Below are 19,735 nucleotides of genomic sequence, written 5' to 3'. Positions count from 1 at the left end.
TAATGCTAAATGGTTGAAAACCAACCGGTACATGACCAACCTTCAACGTTGAAATATGGTTGAAATAATGACAGTTGTTGTTTCAATGTTGAAACTATGTTGAAATAATGTTTAATGCTAAATGGTTGAAAAAGGGTAAAAAAAAAACACTTATAAATCAACTTTAATTGATTCAACATATAGATCTTGTAAAAAAAATCAATGTATGTACAGAATAAATAATTTCTGCCTTTAAAATTATTATTAAGATCATTATTATTATTTTATTATCATTTTACATTTTTATCATGAACCTTCTGATATAAGCCCTGCGATGGACTGGCGACCTGTCCAGGGTGTCCCCCGCCTTTCGCCCAATGTTAGCTGGGATAGGCTCCAGCCCCCCGCGACCCTGTACACAGGATAAGCGGTTGACGATGGATGGATGGATGGATGGACCTTCTGATATAAATATTATAAAACATTGCGCTGCTTTACCACACTGAAACAATTCCTATTGGTTATTTAACCTTATTTGCTTTGATCATGATTGGTTAATCTGTCTGTCATTCATGAAACTGGCCAATGAAACTGTGCGCGCCATTTTAAGTTTGAAAATATGACCGTTATCCTAACCGTCTTTCAGATCGCGAGACTGGCCAAGGGAAGAGCACGAAAGAAAGTGGTCTGCGAGGGCGCGGGATCAAAAAGGTAAGTCTGATTTCACAAATATACGCAAGGTCATGAGTTAAACGCATTATGTCAGTGCTTGGAGAATTGTAAATGCACAGTTTGTTGAATGAATTTACTAACTTGATATTCAGGGAATGCTTTTCCACATTTGTGTCACGGAGGCCTAAGTTACTTTTACAGATGTCGTTTGAGGCCTAACGTTACTCGTGCCGCTTCAGTGTCGTTTTGTGCTTTTGCGGTTGCTACGTCAATTTTCAGGGAGAAGACATTATACGTGTGCACACAGATACAAAATTTCAGGAAACAAAAGTGTAACGTTCGATAAGCTAATTTTTCCGTTTAACATTTGTCGTCATTACTGTCCATTCACGGTAATATCGCGAGATTAGAAGCGAGACTGGCCAAGGGAAAGAGCATGAAAGAGATGGGCGATATGGAAAACAATATCCAATCGAGTTTATTTTATTTTTTAAATATGATTCACAATATTATCACGATTCTTTTTCATGTTAGTTTTACTGTTTTGCAAGTTGTCTGAGCAAATAATAGTTTAATTAGACTAATGTTGCATTAACAATGCAACAGACTAATGTTGCATTAACAATGCATTTCTAACATTTATGTGTTTACAATTCACAAATTCTCAAAATTTACTTTACACAGACTTTAACAAAACTAGAAGTAATTAAATTTTAATCGACCTGTTTTTACAATCCCATTCCCACTGTGGGAAAGATTAATCAGCCCAAAATATTATATATATTTTTAGACAATTTTCGAAATAGTTTTAGCAGTGTCCTGTACTTTCTAGTTATGACATTTGAAAATCATACTTTTTTTTTTTATAGATGGCGTACCATAAAAAATGGAGACGGCAAAATGCAGAATTGCTTGCAATGGCGCTTTCTAGTAGTGACTTGGAGGATCATTCTTTTGTTTCTGCCCGGGCTGGTGTTTGTGCAACCATCAATTCTGAGAACCTTCTGAGAGAAGATTGTGCAGGAAGTACTGCTGACAGTAATCTTGAGAATCTTGATCTGGATGACCAGCAGTACAGCAGTGAAAGTGATGACACTGAAACAGGCTCCTCTTCAGATGAAATCAGTGACTTAAGGAGTGATTTGGCGAAATGGGCGGTTCGGAACAAAACATCACGGACATCTGTAGATGAGCTCCTTTCTGTGTTGAGAAAACACGGACATCGTCTGCCTAAGGATGCCAGAACACTTTTGGGGACGCCTCGCCATGTAGATGCACAGAATTTGTGTGGTGGTCAATATATGTATTTCGGTCTTGAGTCTGGGCTTCTGAAAATATGTTCACAATACCCAGAGAAAATCATGTCGAGAGAAAATCATGTCCTTCTCAATTTTAACATTGATGGTTTGCCGTTGTTCAAATCATCTAATGTCCAGATTTGGCCAATTCTGTGTAGTGTGAAGAGGTTTCAGCCATTTGTTGTTGCCGTGTTTTGTGGAAATGGAAAACCAAATTCGGTGAGGGATTTCATGTCGGAATTTCTTGAAGAGCTCACTAGGCATGATGGAATTTCCTTCAAAGGTGAAACCTTAAATGTCAAGGTCAATGCTTTCATCTGTGATGCTCCAGCGAGAGCTTTTTTAAAGTGCATAAAGGGGCACAATGCGTACAATAGTTGCGAGCGATGCACTATTGAAGGAAATTATGTGAGCCACAGGTTGGTCTACAATTACCAACCACAAGAGAAGATTTTGTCGAGAACAGAAGAAGAATTCAGTAGTTTGTCCTACCCTTTCCACCAAAATGGACTCTCACCCCTTGTAGATGCAGGCTTGTCATGCATACAATCTTTTGTCTTGGATTACATGCATCTGGTCTGTCTAGGGGTGGTAAGACGCTTACTCGTCTTCTTGAAACAGGGTCCCAGAGAGTGCAAAATTTCGCAGAGGCAAATTCAAGAGATTTCAACCAAGCTTGAGTCTCCCAAGGGAATTTGCCAGACAGCCACATTCTCTTGCTTCTCTTGAAAGATGGAAAGCAACCGAATTCTGGCAATTCTTACTCTACACTGGACCTGTTGTTCTTCGTGATGTGTTGCCTGACAGCTTCTACCACCACTTTCTAACACTGACCGTTGCCATGTCCATACTGTTGGACGCTGATGATGACACGAGGAAGGCATATACATCCTATGCTGAAGAGCTGCTGATGCACTTTTATAAAACATCTACTAAACTCTACAGCCCTGTCTTTCCGTCGTACAATGTGCATTCTCTTATCCACTTGGCAGAAGACGTTAGACATTTTGGAACGTCTTTAAATGAGATCTGTGCTTTTCCATTCGAAAACCATCTGCACAAACTAAAGAAGAGTGTCAGGAATGCAACAAATCCAATTTCACAGCTTTATGAAGGACTCCTGTTTTATGGTTAAAGATGGCTTTGCATTTGTCAAGGAAAATAGATCTGATCAAATGTGTGTGTGTGACTTGTTCCACCTTGAAAGTTTAGAGAGTTTCTTTGACAGTCCATGTGATTCCAAGCTCATGAACATAGCCCGTCTAAAGGATGAAAGAAGACCGGGGAAAAGAAAGCTCATTGAGCAGAAGGAACTGAATAAGAAAGTGGTTTGTCTTCCCTAAGGGAATGGATTCGTTCTTATACCGATGCTTCATGGCAGTGAAAGACACTAAGAGCTGTCTGGGGACTCCAAATCTGTGTTAAAGACATGGTAATTGTTTTTTTTCCACACAAATTTTCTGCTTTAAGGGTTGCATCTATATTGGTGTGCAGGGGTCCCCAACCAGCGGATCATGACCCAATACCAGGCTGCAACCATGAAAAAGGTTTAGGCTATGTGTGATGCCATTGGATTATTTGTGCGGTTCCCCTTTAAGAGCCAATGTCAAGATTTACATAGGGCATATTTTTAGAAAACATCAGTTTTGTACTTTCAGGTAGGGCTGGGCAATATATCGCATGACATTGTTATGCGCATCTCGTCAGTAAAGCCGGTTCCTTGATTAGTAGTAAATCGCCATCACCTGCTTTCAGATGGAGCGGCATTTACTACACAGAGCCGTAAGTCACTGACAAGCTGAGCCATATCGCATTATCACGGACGTATCGCCTGCGATAAATAATGCGATATCAGTGTTTCCCCTACCATTATATAAGGGGGGCGCACCCCACAACCTCTTTACAGAGGAGATGCGCATAACAATGTCATGTGATAAATTGCCCAGCCCTACTTTCAGGTTCATTCATTAATAACATGTGTGAAAAAAAAAACATTGCTTGAAAGTTGCTTAGTGGAGGAGCAGATATTTACAATAGGGATGTAATTTGACAGTGTTATGTAATTTATGTAAAATAAGGTATAGTTTTAATCGCAATCGCCTGCCCCCGTGCCCCACCAGCCTATTGGCCCTTTTCCACTGCGTGGTACAACTCTGCTCGGCATGGCTCGGTTTGTGTTTCCACCGAAGTTAAGTTTGTTCAAACAAAAGTTGTTCGTTGTCCTTTGCTGGCTGTGCTGATTTAAATCTAGCGAGTCTGGTGTTTTGTGTCGCAAGTTCAATAGTGACAAGTCTCTTCGGCCAATCAGTGATGAGCAAGGTTTACACGTCACGTTTTGGTAACAGTACGGTTCGCTGAGGTGGTACTAAAAAAAATACCAGGTACTATACTGAGTGGAAAACCCCCCAAAAGCAAGCCGTGCTGTACCATGCAGTGGAAAATTGCCATAAGACATTTTTTATTTTTTGGAAAAAAAAAAAAAACATTGTGAAACTGTGTCCTGTTCTAATTAATCATGCTGTTATCCCGGATTTTTGTGATGTTTTTGTGTTGTACAGTAGAAGACCAGAACAATGTGGGCCAGAGCTGTTTGGAGGGAAGGCAATGCTGAAATGGAGGACGTTATACCATCCTGTTGGGTGAAAAATGCTTTTGTGTTATGGCCTGAGCAAGGAGAAAAAAAAGCCATCAAAACCTTAAAACAACCTGAAGATGGATGGATGACATTTCCTCTCTTAAAAGTTAAATTTCAGTCAGGTATGTAATCTTGTGTGTGTCAATACCTGATGAATGTGCAATGGCAGAGGCTAAAAGAACTATGAGCATCACGCATGATGGAATTGATTTTAATGAAAGTGTATGTATACAGTTGCAATCAAAAATATAGCTGCAAACAGCTATTATAAGGGCCAAGGACCAAACGCAGCATTCTACCAATTAAAATGAGTAATTAAAACATTTTGCATTTTATCAGGAAGGCTGAAAAATCTTTAAAAAAAATTTTTTTTTATTCTTTAAAAAATAATATTATGTTATTTAATTGCTTCGGTTCGCTTTCGGTTGGCTATAAAGCAGCAGACTCGTCAATAAATAATTTGGAAAATACCGTTTCCAAGCACCTATCACTTACTGACTGTTTGGACTTTTACATATGAGCATAATTCGTCTGTTTAAAGCCCGGCCAATATGTTTTTTGGGGGGCCGATACCGATTCTAGGGACTAAAATCGGTATATAGGCTGATATTCTTTGTGTATATTACAGTACCAGTCATAAGTTTGGACACACTTCCAATTCATGGGGCTGTATATAGAATGCAGAATATACATAAACAATATATAGACATTTTTAGCAATGATAATTTAAATGTGGTGATCAAGTACTTACAATGATGTGACAAAAATATGCAATGGAGGTAGGATATTAATTTGACAATACTCTTTATATATAATGTATAATGTTCTAGTGAAAAATTTTCAATTCCTCATACACTGAATCTGTGACCCTAAAACAGTGATGCGCACCAAACCGTTATCCCCAAATATAAAATTTCCATTAAAAGTTACGTTCTGCAAATTGCACACCTGTGATCAGAATACATCTGGTTTTCTTTTTCTTTTTTAATTCCTGTGCATAATAATGGCTTTCAGATAACCGAAAGGATTGTGACAACTATGATTTAACAACCTCTGCTGAACTGAGTTGCCCAGAGGAAGAGAAGACTTCTGAGAAGAGGCAGGCAAAAAAAGAGCTACCTAGACTATGAAATGGGTAGGTAGTTTACTATTAGCCTTTATTGTGCTGTCATGTTGAAGTAGCTAGGCAGCATTATCATTTTATCAAAACTTTGGGGCCGTTCACATATCATGTCTCTTGTGCTGCAAGTTTGTTATTTCAAATGTAGATGCGCTCATTTTTTTAATTTGAATTGCATGATTATTATTGCAGGTGATTTCCCTGTTGGTGAGGTAAATTAATGTGAAGCAGTGGCAGTTGCCAACCCCCAAGCTTATCAGCAAACAAGTATGTAACAATTATTATTTTTTTTTGTAAAGGAGTAGATCACTTCTAGAACTAAACAACTAATACAATTTTAGCCGACCAAGCATTATCTTTAATATTTAGTCAACTGTTAAGTTAACAATTTTCTTGCAGAGCTTAAATTAAATTATTGTATTAATGTTTATTGTTAAATTTACCTGCTTTATTTGCTAACTTTTTAGCTTATAGTCAAAGTGTATTGTGTTTTGTTGTTGTTGTTTTTTTGTACCCCGTTCTAAGAGACTCAAAATTGAGTATATTTTGTTTTTTGGGATTTGCCAGGACACTTAGAACATTAAGGCTAGGCTGGGAGATATATCGATAATATCGCAATAGTTTTGGCAACGATGTAAAATTTGGAAATAAGGTAGCTCTCATTAGTGCGGTTGCCATATTTCATAATATAGACAGAGAGTGCATAAGTCTGTTGTGCATTACTTCAGTTACATGTGTTCATTTAATAAAAAGCAGTAAGTGATCACTTGGTCTAGAATTTTTTTATTTTTTTTTTATGCTTAAATTTGAACTATATTGTATTTACTTTGTAACAATAGCTGTTCTACTTAAATTATAATTTTTTTATGGGGCAAAAGACTTCCATCCATCCATCCATCCATCCATCGTCAACCGCTTATCCTGTGTACAGGGTCACGGGGGGCTGGAGCTTATCCCAGCTAACATTGGGCGAAAGGCGGGGGACACCCTGGACAGGTCGCCAGTCCATCGCAGGGCCAGGCAAAAGACTTATTTATCATAATTATTATTTAAAAGGAAACGCAAACATAGAGATATGTATTGAATTAGCGTAAAAATTTTGGAAATATCAAGATATAGTTTTCTTTTTTATATATACCAGCCCTAGTTTGTAGTATTTGTTCATAATTGTCATCTCTTCTTTTTTATAAGTAGAAAATGAGGGTATTGCTGCCATCCATCCAAGCCAAAGCAGTCCTTCTAGACCATTCGCATACAGCCTTAAGAATACCTCTGAATTCCTTTCACACGATAGAATGAGCCCCAGCATGTCCCTCTCACACGGCAGAAGAACCCCCAACAAGACTCTCTCACACGACAGAGGAAGCCCCAACAAGACTCTCTCACACGGCAGAAGAAGCCCCAACAAGAAGTCCTTCTCACATGGCAGAAGAAGCACCAACAAGACTCTCTCACACGAAAGAGGAAGCCCCAGCAAGAAGTCCCTCTCACACGGCAGAAGAAGCCCCAACAAGACTCTCTCACACGGCAGAAGAAGCCCCAACAAGAAGTCCTTCTCACACAACAGAAGCACCAACAAGACTCTCTCACACGAAAGAGGAAGCCCCAGCAAAAAGTCCCTCTCACACGGCAGAAGAAGCCCCAGCCGGTCCCTCTCATCACATGGCAAGGGAATCCCCAGCCCCTCCCCATCATTCATTAAGAGAAGAAGCCCCAATAAGTCTCTCTCACATGGCAAGCAGAGGAGAAGGTACAGCAAGTCTCTCTCACATGGTGGAAGAAGCCCCAGTAAGTCCCTCTCACATGGAAAGCAGAGGAGAAGCCACAGCAAATCACTCTCACACAGCTGTATCTGGAGTCCATCTGAGTTCATGTCAGGTAGACGGTTGAGTTCCTCAGACAGTGGGTCATGCAGCATGTCAGCATCTCGTAATGAATTCCGAAAGGACAGTAAAAGGTAAGCCTATGACTAGGAACATTGTTTACAGCCTGCATGAAATTTTAAATTATTGATTCATACCATAGGTGTTTGTTTGAAGTTTTTCTGTGTTGTGTGAATTGGCCTTAAGACACTTATACATTCTAATTTCATTCTAATTATTGCTATAATTAAAAGCCTTAAATAGGCATCAAATAGAGCATGAACACAAGCATGGGAGCATTGTGTGAAGGATCTGATGTTAACATAAGCAGTACATAGGTTGTGGCTACACTACACGTGTGGCCAAAAATATTTAAAAATTGTTATATTGATGTTCCCCTCATATTGACAGGAGAAAAAGGGGTTTACAGAGAAGCCACAGCCAGCATCTGAGTAGACGCCCACATAAGTCCAGCAAGAGAGTAAGGTCCATGAGTGCAGATGAGGACAGGGAGAGATCAGAGCCTGCTAACTCCAGTATTTTCGAAAATGCCTCAACACCAAAATTAAAGACGTCAAACTTTCCTCTGTCAGAGGAAAGTAAGTAGTATTGAAAACGGAAACTGCATTGCCTTTTTTTCCCAGACTGCAGCCTTGTGGTTGTCTACTTCATGTTGGATGGATGGATGGATCTATCATCTATCTATCTATCTATCTATGATCTTAAACGGATCGCAAAACTCATGGTTCGGATCATTATACATTAAAGTAATTAGGTCTAAACATACAATAACATCATTGTGTTTATTCTACAGATTTGAATCTGTGGCGAAAGGAAGTAGCTCGCACAGAAGAGGGCTTTTAAAGATGCTCTGTTGTTGTTTCTCATTTACACAATTGTGCCGTCGAACTGTTGTATAAGATATATCTTTTAATGTGCTAAAATATATATTTTTAATAAGTGCTGGCGGTGTGGATTGTGGACATGTCAGATGTTCCTTTTTGTCTCTAGCTGATCACATGCCTGAGGGACACAAAAGAATGAAGCATGTCAGATTTCTTAACTTTTTACATAACAGACATGCTTGACTGTGTGTATGAGAATACAAGATGGACATTTTGACCCGCGGCTGTACAGACATATGGATAACAGCCATGCCAATCCGTGAAACCTGATCCATATGGATCACGGACCAACTGCAATCCGTTTATCTATCGTTCTATCCATTACATTTTTATTTATTTTTTTTTATACTAAGGGAACCTTTTCACAGACATTTACACACTTTCATATCTTGGCAGTGAAAGACAAACTATTCAACACTGTATTAAAGAATATCAAAGCAATGACAGAGAGTGATAGAAAATTTGACATTTATCTTCAAGTATTTATGGGTATTTAAAGGTTGAAGTCATGTAACCCACACATCTATTTAACATGCATAAATGAGTTATTGTCCAACCCTAATAACATCTGTTCTCACTCCCCTTCATCCTAGAATTCCAGAGGAAAGTTCTTCAAATGTTAATTGATATAAGAGATTTGGTAAAAGTCGCAATCAGAACAACGGATGCATTTACTCTAAAGCCAGCCAACAGTGTGAACGAATTGCAAGAATTGGAGTCTCGTTTGCAAGATAAAAATGAAAGAGCAGCCTTGGTGAGTTTTATATGAACGCAATCAAGCACAATTCTTAAAGGAACATGCCGACTTTTTGTGACTTTTGCTTATTCAGCGTATCCCCCAGAGTTAGAGAAGTCCATACATTAGGGCTGAACGATACATCGAATTTTCATCGTCATCGCGATATGAACTCGTGCGATGAACACATCGCAACAGACAGCCTGACACGATGAATAATGCCTGGTTCAGATTACAAGATTGTTGTGTCTGTTACGATAGTCACAGTGTCGTCACTCGCAAACACTCACTCGCGCACGCACACACACACACACACACACTCGCTGTCCCTCGCTCACTCACTTGCGCTCACTCACTTGCACACACACACTCATACATGAAGGCGAACGTGAGCAATGTTTTTATATGAAATATGTCACCTTTTTCAGCCTTCTGAGTTTGCAGGTCTGATTCTCAAATAACGGTCGCCTAAAAAAGGGGGGGGGGCCGCTGGAATATTTTAAACTCACCACTGAAAAGGTTAATGACGAGGTAGAAGCTGCTGCTTGTCATTTTCCTTCACTGAATTATGTGGCCGACGTTTGCTTGACGTGAGTGTGATATTCATGCGGCAAGAGTGATTTTCGATAGTGTGGGCTCATGTTACAAAACAAAGCAACACTACAGTGTCCAATGCAATATATGCAGTAGTGTAACAGTGAACAAAGGAGGCAACACTGGTAATATAATGAAACGCTTATTAACGCAATACAGCATCTACCAATGCATTGTATTTACTATGTCAGTTTTTTATAATTATTCTTACAGACAATTTTTGTTATTATTTTCAGCAAGCATATTTGACAAGACTTGGAGGAGTTGATGACATCGACATGGTGAAAAAAAACAATGTCTGCGTAAGGACTTTTCTTTCCAGTCATTGCATTAATTTGTCACCTTGGGATTATAAGGTTCTATCAGTTTTTTGTTGTTGTATTTTTTCCCCTCATTTAGACTTATGGAAGGTGTGTTAAGTGAGACTAGTAAGAGGTCCTGACTCTCTGTGGTCATTAAAAATCCCAGGATGCCTTTTGAAAATTAGCAGGGGTATTACCCCAGCATCCTGGCCAAATCTACCCAATGGCCTCTTGTTAATCATGGTCTCCTAAACATCCCCATATGCCAATTGGCTGCTTCACTGTATCTATATACCAACAATTACCTGGTGGGTGTTTTGGCTCAATAGGACGCTGCACATCAGTGGTGTTTTTTTTATTTAATTTTTTACATTTTAGGACTTGTTTTTTAAGAAAACAAAAATGTTCTGTCCATTAATCAGTATGGACTGCAATAACTTTGAAGCTCATTATCTCAAAACGGCTCAATGCAAATATAACATTTGGTTACGTATGTAACCTCCGTTCCCCGAGGGAGGGAACGACACGTTGTGTCGGAGAAGCGACACGAGGGGTCTCTCTTGAGCACTGATATTCACCTCTGATCTTATTGAAAAGGGCCAATGGGAGTTGGCAGTCAGTATTTGCATACCCCGCCCCCGGACATACGGGTATTTAAGCGGGGCAAATACGGGAGTTCATTCAGGATTTTTCTGAGGAGCCGGAAATGGTCCGGCCACAACAGTGGCTCGGTTCAGCGACATGGCGGAGGAAAGACACAACGTGTCGTTCCTCCCTCGGGGAACGGAGGTTACATACGTAACCAAACGTTCCCCTTCTGTCGCTCTCTCCACGTTGTGTCAGAGAAGCGACACTAGGGGACCCATTCCAATCTTGCCATGCGCTGAACCTTGTACGTGGACCGCCGATACAGAGGCGGGCAGGGATTTCATCCAGTGCCACACATCGTCTGTACCTGGCTGCACGTACCCTTCCCCAATGCCCCATAAGAACATCGGAGTCCTTCTAGTTACCCTGGGAGGGGAACAAGGCGATGTTTGCCAACATGGGAACGGGCCAGCCTGGCTGGGCCTCTTTTCTCTCTATGTTTCTCGCATAGAGCAGTCACGGCCGGGGCCCTTACACGCATATAGGGAAGGGGGTCTTACCCAGACCCTGCGGAGACCACACCTGCCCTTTTTCTTGGGGAGGAAAAGTGGTAGGCACGTCACACGGCCGACTTAGGGCTCGTGTGGAAAGTATGGTGCGGTGGTAGATCCAGCCTCGAAAGGGGGAGATGCTACAGCACGGCGACCGAGGCAGCTGTAACTGCCTAAGGGAGACACGGGGGTTCGCTCGTAAGGGGACAGAACCGTGGAATTACACACAGGGGGAGTCCGAACAGGAGGCCTTCTTATTTTACCTGTGGAGCCCCTATACCAGTACGGGATGGCCATCAGGGTACCCGCAGTGGCTTGGGTCGGCGAGTTCCTCCGCTGAACCGCGGACCCGGAGGGCTGGGGAGGAATCGACCAGGGGCCCGACTCGGAGTGGGGCGCCCTGGGAAGGAGGTGCACTACTTTACCTTGACGTCAGGAAAAGGGCGCTGGGCGCAAGCGATCCACCCGGCCAGTCGGTCTATGTGTTACCGAGTTCTACGGGCTCGGACCTGAGAAAACATGAGACGCAACCGACTCAACGCGGAGGTTGTAAAACCTCGCGAAGGTGTTGGGTGTTGCCCAACCCGCGGCTCTACAGATGTCTGCTAGGGAGGTGCCCTTGGCCAGTGCCCACGAGGACGCAACACCCCATGTTGAGTGAGCTCGGACCCGTAAGGGTAGGGGCACGGCCTGGGTGTGATAAGCCAGTGTGATGGCATCGACAACCCAGTGGGCGAGCTTCTGTTTGGAGACGGCATTCCCTTTCTGCCATCCCCCAAAGCAGACAAAGAGCTGCTCAGAGCGTCTGGTGCTCTGTGTGCAGTCCAGGTAAATGCGCAGGGCGCGCACTGGACACAGCAACGAAAGGGCTGGGTCTGCCTCCTCCCGGGGCAGCGCTTGCAGGTTCACTACCTGATCTCAGAATGGTGTGGTAGGAACCTTGGGCACATAGCCCGGTCGTGGTCTTAGGATCACAGATGTATCTGCCGGACCGAACTCCAGGCAAGTGTCGCTGACAGAGAACGCTTGCAGGTCTCCGACCCTCTTAATGGAGGCGAGCGCGATCAGCAGGACCGTCTTAAGAGAGAGGGCCCTGAGTCCAACTGATTCGAGTGGCTCGAAGGGAGGTCTCTGGAGTCCTGCCAAGACTACCGAGAGATCCCAGGAGGGAACTAGGCCTGGCCGGGAGGGATTCAACCTCCGGGCGCCTCTCAGGAACCTGAGGATCAGGTCGGTGCTTACCCAAAGACTTGCCGTCTACAGGATCGTGGTAGGCGGTGATAGCGGCAACATACACCTTGAGGGTGGACGGGGACAGCCTCCTGTCCAGCCTCTCCTGTAGGAACAGAAGCACTGACCCTAATCGCGCATCTCTGCGGGTCTTCAGCTCGGGAAGAACAGCAATCTGCTGAACAAAGCGCCACTTTAAGGCGTAAAGGTGCCTGGTAGAGGGGCTCTGGCTTGGTTGATGGTATTCATAGCGGTCGCCGGTAAGCCGGCTAGCTCTTCAGCGTCCGTCCAGGGACCAGGCGTGGAGGTTCCAGAGGTCTGGGGGCGGGTGCCAGAGCGTGCCCCGTCCCTGAGAGAGGAGGTCCTTTCTCAGGGGAATTAGCCAGGGAGGAGCTGTCGCGAGGAGCCTGAGTTCCGAGAACCAAGTCCGAGTGGGCCAGTAGGGGGCCACCAGCGTGACTTGCTCCTCGTCCTCCCTGACCTTGCACAGCACCGGTGCAAGAAGGCTCACTGGGGGAAATGCGTACTTGCGCAGCCCCGAGGGCCAGCTGTGTGCCAGTGCATCTGTCCCGAGGGGAGCCTCTGTTAGGGCGTACCAGAGCGGGCAGTGGGAGGTTTCCTGGGCGGCGAACAGGTCTACCTGGGCCTTGCCAAACTGTTCCCAAATCAGCTGGACCGACTGGGGGTGAAGCCTCCACTCCCCGCCGGGCAGGCGTTGTCGTGATAGCGCATCTGCTACAACGTTGAGCTTGCCGGGGATGTGAGTGGCACGCAGCGACTTGAGTCGCTGCTGGCTCCATAGGAGGATATGGCGGGTGAGTTGTGACATGTGGCGGGAGCGTACGCCGACTTGGCGATTTATGCAATCTCACGAGAACATGTTTGTCCCGAACTAATGGGAGGAACTTCCTGAGAGCAAGAAGGACGGTCAGCAACTCCAGGCAATTGATGTGCCAACGCAGCGGGACCCCTTTCCAACGGCCCGCTGCTGCCCGCTGCACACGGCACCCCACCCGGACCGGGAGGCGTCGGTTGTGACCAGGACGCATCGGGACACCTGCTGCAGGGGCACTCCTGCCCGTAAAAAGCAGAGGTCTGTCCAGGCTCGGAGTGTTTTAAGGCAGGCGGGGGTGATCCTTACCCGATGCGTGCCGCGGTGCCATGCTTGTCTCGGGACTCGAGTCTGGAGCCAGTGCTGGAGTGGTCTCATATGCATCAACCCCAGCGGCGCGACCGCCGCGGAGGACGCCATATGCCCCAGGAGCCTCTGGAAAAGTTTTAGAGGGACCACTGTGCCTGGCTTGAAGGAAGCGAGGCATTCCAGCACCGACTGAGCATGCTCGCTCGTGAGACGTGCTGTCATTGAGACTGAGTCTAACTCCAACCCGAGAAAAGAGATGCTCTGAACCGGAGTGAGCTTGCTCTTTTCCCAGTTGACCTGAAGCCCCAAGCGGCTGAGGTGCCGGAGCACCTGGTCTCTGTATGTGCATAGTAACTCTCGAGAGTGTGCTAGGATGAGCCAGTCATTGAGGTAGTTGAGAATGCGGATGCTGGCTACTCGTAGCGGGGCAAGGGCCACCTCTGCGACTTTCGTGAAGACGCGAGGGGACAGAGACAGGCCGAAGGGGAGGACTTAGTACTGAAACGCCTGGCCGTCGAACGCGAACCGTAGGAAGGGTCGGTGTCATGGCAGAATTGAGATGTGGAAGTACGCGTCCATCAGGTCCACCGCTGCGAACCAATCTAGATGCTGAACGCCAGCCAGAATATTTCTCTGCGTAAGCATTTTGAACGGGAGTTTTAACAAGGCCCGATTGAAAACTCGCAAGTCCAGGATTGGTCGTAAGCCGCCGCCTTTCTTGGGTACAATGAAGTAAGGGCTGTAGAAACCCTTCCTCATTTCGGTTGGAGGGACGGGCTCTACCGCGCCCTTGGCTAAGAGGGTCGCGATTTCCGTGCGCAGGGAACTGGCGTGCTTCGCCGTGTACTGTGGCAAAGCGGACGCCCTGAAGGGGCGGAACCGAGCAAACTGAATTGCGTAACCGAGTCGAATGGTCCGGTGCAGCCAGCGTGATGCGTTGGGAAGCGAAAGCCACGCTTCCCAGCTCTGCGCTAGGGGCACCAAAGCAACGAGTATTTTGGACATACCGGCGGGGCCTCGCAGCGGGCAGAACAGGTAATGCAGCGTCGGGCGGCTTCGTTGCGGCCTGAGGCTGAGGTGCTGAGAATAGACTCAAAGCACTTACCTTGCTCCAGCGCCCGGCAGGGGCGGGTTCTTGACTGAGGAGGAGGTCTGATGTTGGCGTCCTCTGGACTCGTCTGAACCGGCCGGCCGGGGACAGTCGTGGGCAGGCGGAAGGCGGGATCGCCGCGTCCGGTGTACCAGGACTGTTGTGATCTGAAAGCACATTGCCGTGAAAACGGCATTTGCGGGCCAGGTGACCCAGAGGCAAAGGAAATAGCTCTTTTATTGAGAATGTGGGTACCACAGCCCCCGTCAGGGGGTGTGGCAAATGAATAAACAAAGGATTCTCCTCCCGGCCCTCCACCGGGGGACGGAGCGGTCTTACCACCTCCGGAGCTAATGTCTTCGGCTCTGGGTCGGCTGTCTCAGGAACACTTGGGAGCCTTCCGGGTCCTGGAGGGGGTTCGTGAGACAGGGGGCATGCGCCGCCTGTGGAGTGCTCGACGCTGGGGCTGAGAGCTGGGTCCGGGTTGAGGCGGAGCAGGAGCTGGTTTCCTCGCAGGGGGACGCCCTCGGTGGGCAGACGGGGCAGGGCCCGTAGCGGCAGGTCTGCGGCGGGGCATGATGTGCGAAATGGCCTCTGTCTGCTTCTTCACCGCGGAGAACTGTTGGGCGAAGTCCTCGACGGTGTCACCTAAAAGGCCAATCTGGGAGACAGGTGCGTCCAGGAAGCGGTTTTTGTCAGCCTCACGCATCTCGACCAGGTTGAGCCAAAGATGGTGTTCCTGGACCACTAGGGTGGCCATCGTCTGTCCGAGTGCCTGCGCTGTGGCCTTCGTCGCTCTCAGGGCGAGGTCGGTCGCTGAGCGCAGTTCCTGCAGCACATCAGGATCAGGTCCACCCCCGTGCATGTTTATGAGAGCTTTGGCCTGGTGGACTTGCAGGAGGGCCATCGCATGCAGGGCGGTGGCAGCGCGTCCAGCCGTAGTGTAGGCCTTAGCGTTAAGCGAGGATGTTGTCCTACAGGGCTTGGATGGGAGTACGGGGCGACCCCGCCAGGAGGTAGGGCTACCAGGGCATAGATGGTGCGCAACTGCCCTATCAACCTGGGGAATCGCGTCGTACCCTTGGCGCTCTCCGCCGTCGAGGGTGGAGAGAGTGGAGCGGGTGGCACCTAGACGAGCGGAGAGCGGGCTCTCCACGTAGACGTCAGCTCATCATGCACCTCCGGGAAGAAAGGGACCGGGGGGATACAAGGCCGCGAAAGGCGCGCTGCCCCCAGGAACCAATCATCCAACCGAGAAGGCTGTGGGGAGGATGGAGGGTTCCAGTCCAACCCCACGCTCAAGGCGGCCTGGGCAAGCATGTCGGACATCTGAGCGTCGGCCTCAGCTTGGGCCTGCTGGCCCGAAGGCGGCAGTCCAGGGGAGTCTTCGGCATCAGACACCGCACTCTCCGATGCAGCGGAGAGCTCATCTGCTTCGGACTCGGGAGGATAGACAGCCGGGCCGTGAGGCGAGCCGCTATCGCCGCGAGCGTGGACGGAGACCAGCGAGCGTGTCGGGAATGGGAGGTTCGCGGGGGCTACCCGCGAAACTGCACCCGCTGCCGCCTCAAATCGCCTCCAGTGCCAACCGCACTGTCCTTAATCCCGTGGGAAGAAGGAGCAATGCGGAGTGCAACTGGGGTGGCTTGCTTTTTGTTGAAAGCGAGCCGCGACCGCAACGTGGTCATGGTCATGTTCCCGCAGTGAGAACATGAACCATCCACAAACGCTGCCTCGGTGTGATCGCGGCCCAAACACACGAGACAGCGCCTGTGGCTGTCTGAAGCAGAGAGCACTCTACCGCATCCAGGAACGACACAGGGGCGGAAAGGCATCTTGAAAAAGACGCGTCCTTAAAAGGACGTTCAACTCCGCTGTGTTTGCTCTTTTAGAGAAAATTACTCTTTTAGTAAAAAAACTCTTTTAATACATAGTGTGTGTGTGTACGTGTCTGCGCTGTCGAAGCGCTCAGGGGCAACAATGCACGCCGTGCACTGAGAAGGAGAAAGCCGCTGTTGTGCGCCGTCAAGATCCAACAGCATGCAGATCATCAGAGGAAAACAGGAACGTTTAAGTGGCGTGTAACTCGCAGCAAACTGCAGACAGACCATCGGCTCCGAAGAAATTTTCTGAATGAACTCCCGTATTTGCCCCGCTGAAATATTATTTCATTATTAAATACCAGTATGTCCGGGGGCGGGGTATGCAAATACAGACTGCCAACTCCCATTGGCCCTTTTCAATAAGATCAGAGGTGAATATCGGCGCTCAAGAGAGACCCCTAGTGTCGCTTCTCCGACACAACGTGGAGAGAGCGACAGAAGGGGAACCTTGTAATTCCAAGGTGATGATTTGTCAAATATAATCGGGCACATGAAATCATATTTTACTATACTGATCTTTTTAACATTTGATTGGCTTGCATCTTTTTTCTTGGATGATTTTCTAATGTGATAATTCTTGATTTACAAGAAATGCTTTGTTTTTAAAGGACAGCAATGCACTGAGAACAGGAAATATCTTAATCTGAAAGTGTACCGCTCTAGATAAATGGTTACACAAAGGAAAGCATTGAGACAACTAAATATTTTGAAGGATATACTAAGGGGCTTTCACACTTGGTTCGATTGCCTGTTCCGAACCCGAGTTCGATTGCTCCCCCCTCCCCCCTGCCCCCGATGGACTGTGTTCACATTATATATTTGTATCCGAACCGCGGTACGCTTGCGTCATCAAGCTGCAGCTGGTGCGTAATCGTGTTGCTTGATAACCGCAAAATGAAAAGGCGTCAAAATTCAATGAATAGACTTTCATCGGTTCACATTTGTTCTTCTTTTTTTTAACCTTTGGTTTTGTTTTCAACATCAAGATACAGAAACACACTTGCGTCTGTCTGCCGCAAAAATACTGAAATCGTTCAAAAGACAGCGGGCTGTCCGCCGAAGACAATTTTTGCGAAGGCAAGCAGAAATCATCTCTCTGCTTGCAGTGCGTGTGCGTCAATCCCGCTTTTCGTGAAGGTAAGTGTATACACATACACACACACGCACAAAAGTAAACCCTTTCCGCTCATTTTGAAAGTGACGCGTGTGAGACTGACGACCACATTATACTTCATCAATAGCGGTTCACTTCCGCGGTTTGGTTCGATTGAGTTCAAATCAGCAGCGAACCGTACTGGAGTTCACATGAACCGTACCCCAGACCACCTTTTTAAGCGGACCCGAGTATGGTTCACGGGTGCGCACCCGAGTTCGGAAGACAGCGTTCACATCATCCAAACGAACCGAACTCTGACGTCATTCGAACCGGGGTGCGCACCAAAAGTGCTAGTGTGAAAGCCCCCTAAAGAACACTTGATTTTACTTAAAGGGGACATAACAGTTTCACCCAATCTCATATTGATCTTGAGTATTATAGAGTAGTACAGCATCGTTTGTAGCACTAAAGAGTCTTTAGTTTTAATATATTTGTAAAAGAAAGACACAGCTTTCTTAGTCTCTGTCAGGGGTGCCATGAGTGGAGCTAAAGAGTGACGAGCCAATGAAACGCAGACATTTGATGCCATTTTACTTAGCATCTGCAGTTCTGAATCATGACATGGATCTTTTATAGCTGGGATGGCTCCATTTTTCAGTATCAAATGATGTGCAAATCCAGCACTGAACTGGGCCTTGTTGATAAAATGTCCGTCAAAAAACACACTTGCAAAACTCCGTAGCACCCTGTTTAAACACTTTTCTAGACCCCTTCAAAAAGACAGCAGCTTTGTCATAGCACTACCGACTGAATTAGCCTGTGGTTTAAAATATGCAAGTGGAGCTAGGTGAAACTGTTTTAGTGGTATTGTTTCAGCTGCAGCAATAGCATCTTGAAGGGGGAGGGATGTTTCAGATACCAGAGAGCATTTGATTGATCAGAAGATTTAATAAGTTGAAGTATGGGGTGACTTATACTTATAAAAAATATTAAATTCATTTTGGCAGAAGTGACGAACTGTAAGTTTTGAATGCTTGTATCTTCTAAATGCGAATTTTCTCACTGGCTTATAGATAACCCTAAGACTAACATATTGATACTAACACCCAAAAAACTTTATTGATTTCACAGGGACTATAGGCAAAAATTAATTTGGTTATATAATCAAATTTATTTAATCATATTTTAGTCATTCTTTTTACTGTCTTGATGTTTCATTAAATGGTTTTATTTTTGTTTTGCAGAACTCTCTCAAATGGAGTCATGTCTCAAATGAATTTAAAGGGAAAATGTGGGAAGCTCCCATTTTCTCAGACCCAGCTTTTCCAGATCATATGTGGCAAGTAAAAAATGCATGTGTTATGTGTTTTGGAAAAACTCATCACATGGTGAAATTTTACCAATTTCACATCTGTTTTTCTTTCATAGCTTGTCTGTAACAAAAGATAGGATTATCTGAAATCGATTGATCACTATTATTTTCATGAATGGAATTAGGGATGTTAACCGAGGACAGTTTGACCGATATCAACGTTAACAAATCAAAGTTGTTGGTAGTCGGTTAAAAAAAAAAAAGTGATCTCTAAATTAGGCTATTATACGTTGTGAATTCCGGTTCGCGTACCCATGCCGAAGTGATAAAATAAAACAAAATTCTGTATCAAATTATAGGCAAGAGAAGTAGTTTGTTTAGGCATGGTTTGTAGGGAATTACAAACCTGCGCACATATATTCAAAAGCACATAACTATAGATTCAATTCTCAATGCGCATGTGAACACCATCAGCGTTTATCACAGGTTCGTGTTTAAAGTCTGTTTAGAGAGAACGCCGTCATATTAGCGGCCCCTAATTTAATAACAAATGATCATTTTGACGGAGGTGAATCAATCAAAACTAACTTTAGCTGGAAATAACATTATTCGAGAATCGCTATAAAGCCAAAACATTCTCGGCTACCTTAAGTTATATGTTTATCTCTGTAAAGCTGCTTTGAAACAATCCATTGTTAAAAGCGCTATATAAATGAAGATGACTTGACTTGACTAATAACT

General features: G+C 45.5%; 2 protein-coding genes and 1 long non-coding RNA gene across 3 annotated transcripts in view; 2 read left to right on the top strand and 1 right to left on the bottom strand.

Moving 5' to 3' along the window:
• Positions 1–19,735, bottom strand: part of LOC127656003 (histone H2A-like) — a 357,620-nt gene that overhangs the window by 132,834 nt on the left and 205,051 nt on the right. The gene's annotated exons all lie outside the window — the stretch shown is intronic.
• The window catches only part of LOC127655936 (uncharacterized), a 49,100-nt gene that overhangs the window by 9,604 nt on the left and 19,761 nt on the right, over positions 1–19,735 (top strand). The gene's annotated exons all lie outside the window — the stretch shown is intronic.
• On the top strand, positions 633–19,021 carry LOC127656108 (uncharacterized). The gene is made up of 3 exons (XR_007972137.1): positions 633–690; positions 10,038–10,103; positions 18,927–19,021. It is a non-coding gene; the product is annotated as an uncharacterized LOC127656108 (long non-coding RNA).

Source organism: Xyrauchen texanus, chromosome 2, assembly GCF_025860055.1.
Source record: "Xyrauchen texanus isolate HMW12.3.18 chromosome 2, RBS_HiC_50CHRs, whole genome shotgun sequence".
In the NCBI taxonomy this organism is placed as follows: Eukaryota; Metazoa; Chordata; class Actinopteri; order Cypriniformes; family Catostomidae; genus Xyrauchen; species Xyrauchen texanus.
Note: the sequence above shows the minus strand (reverse complement) of the source record. Positions and strands in the feature narration are given on the sequence as shown.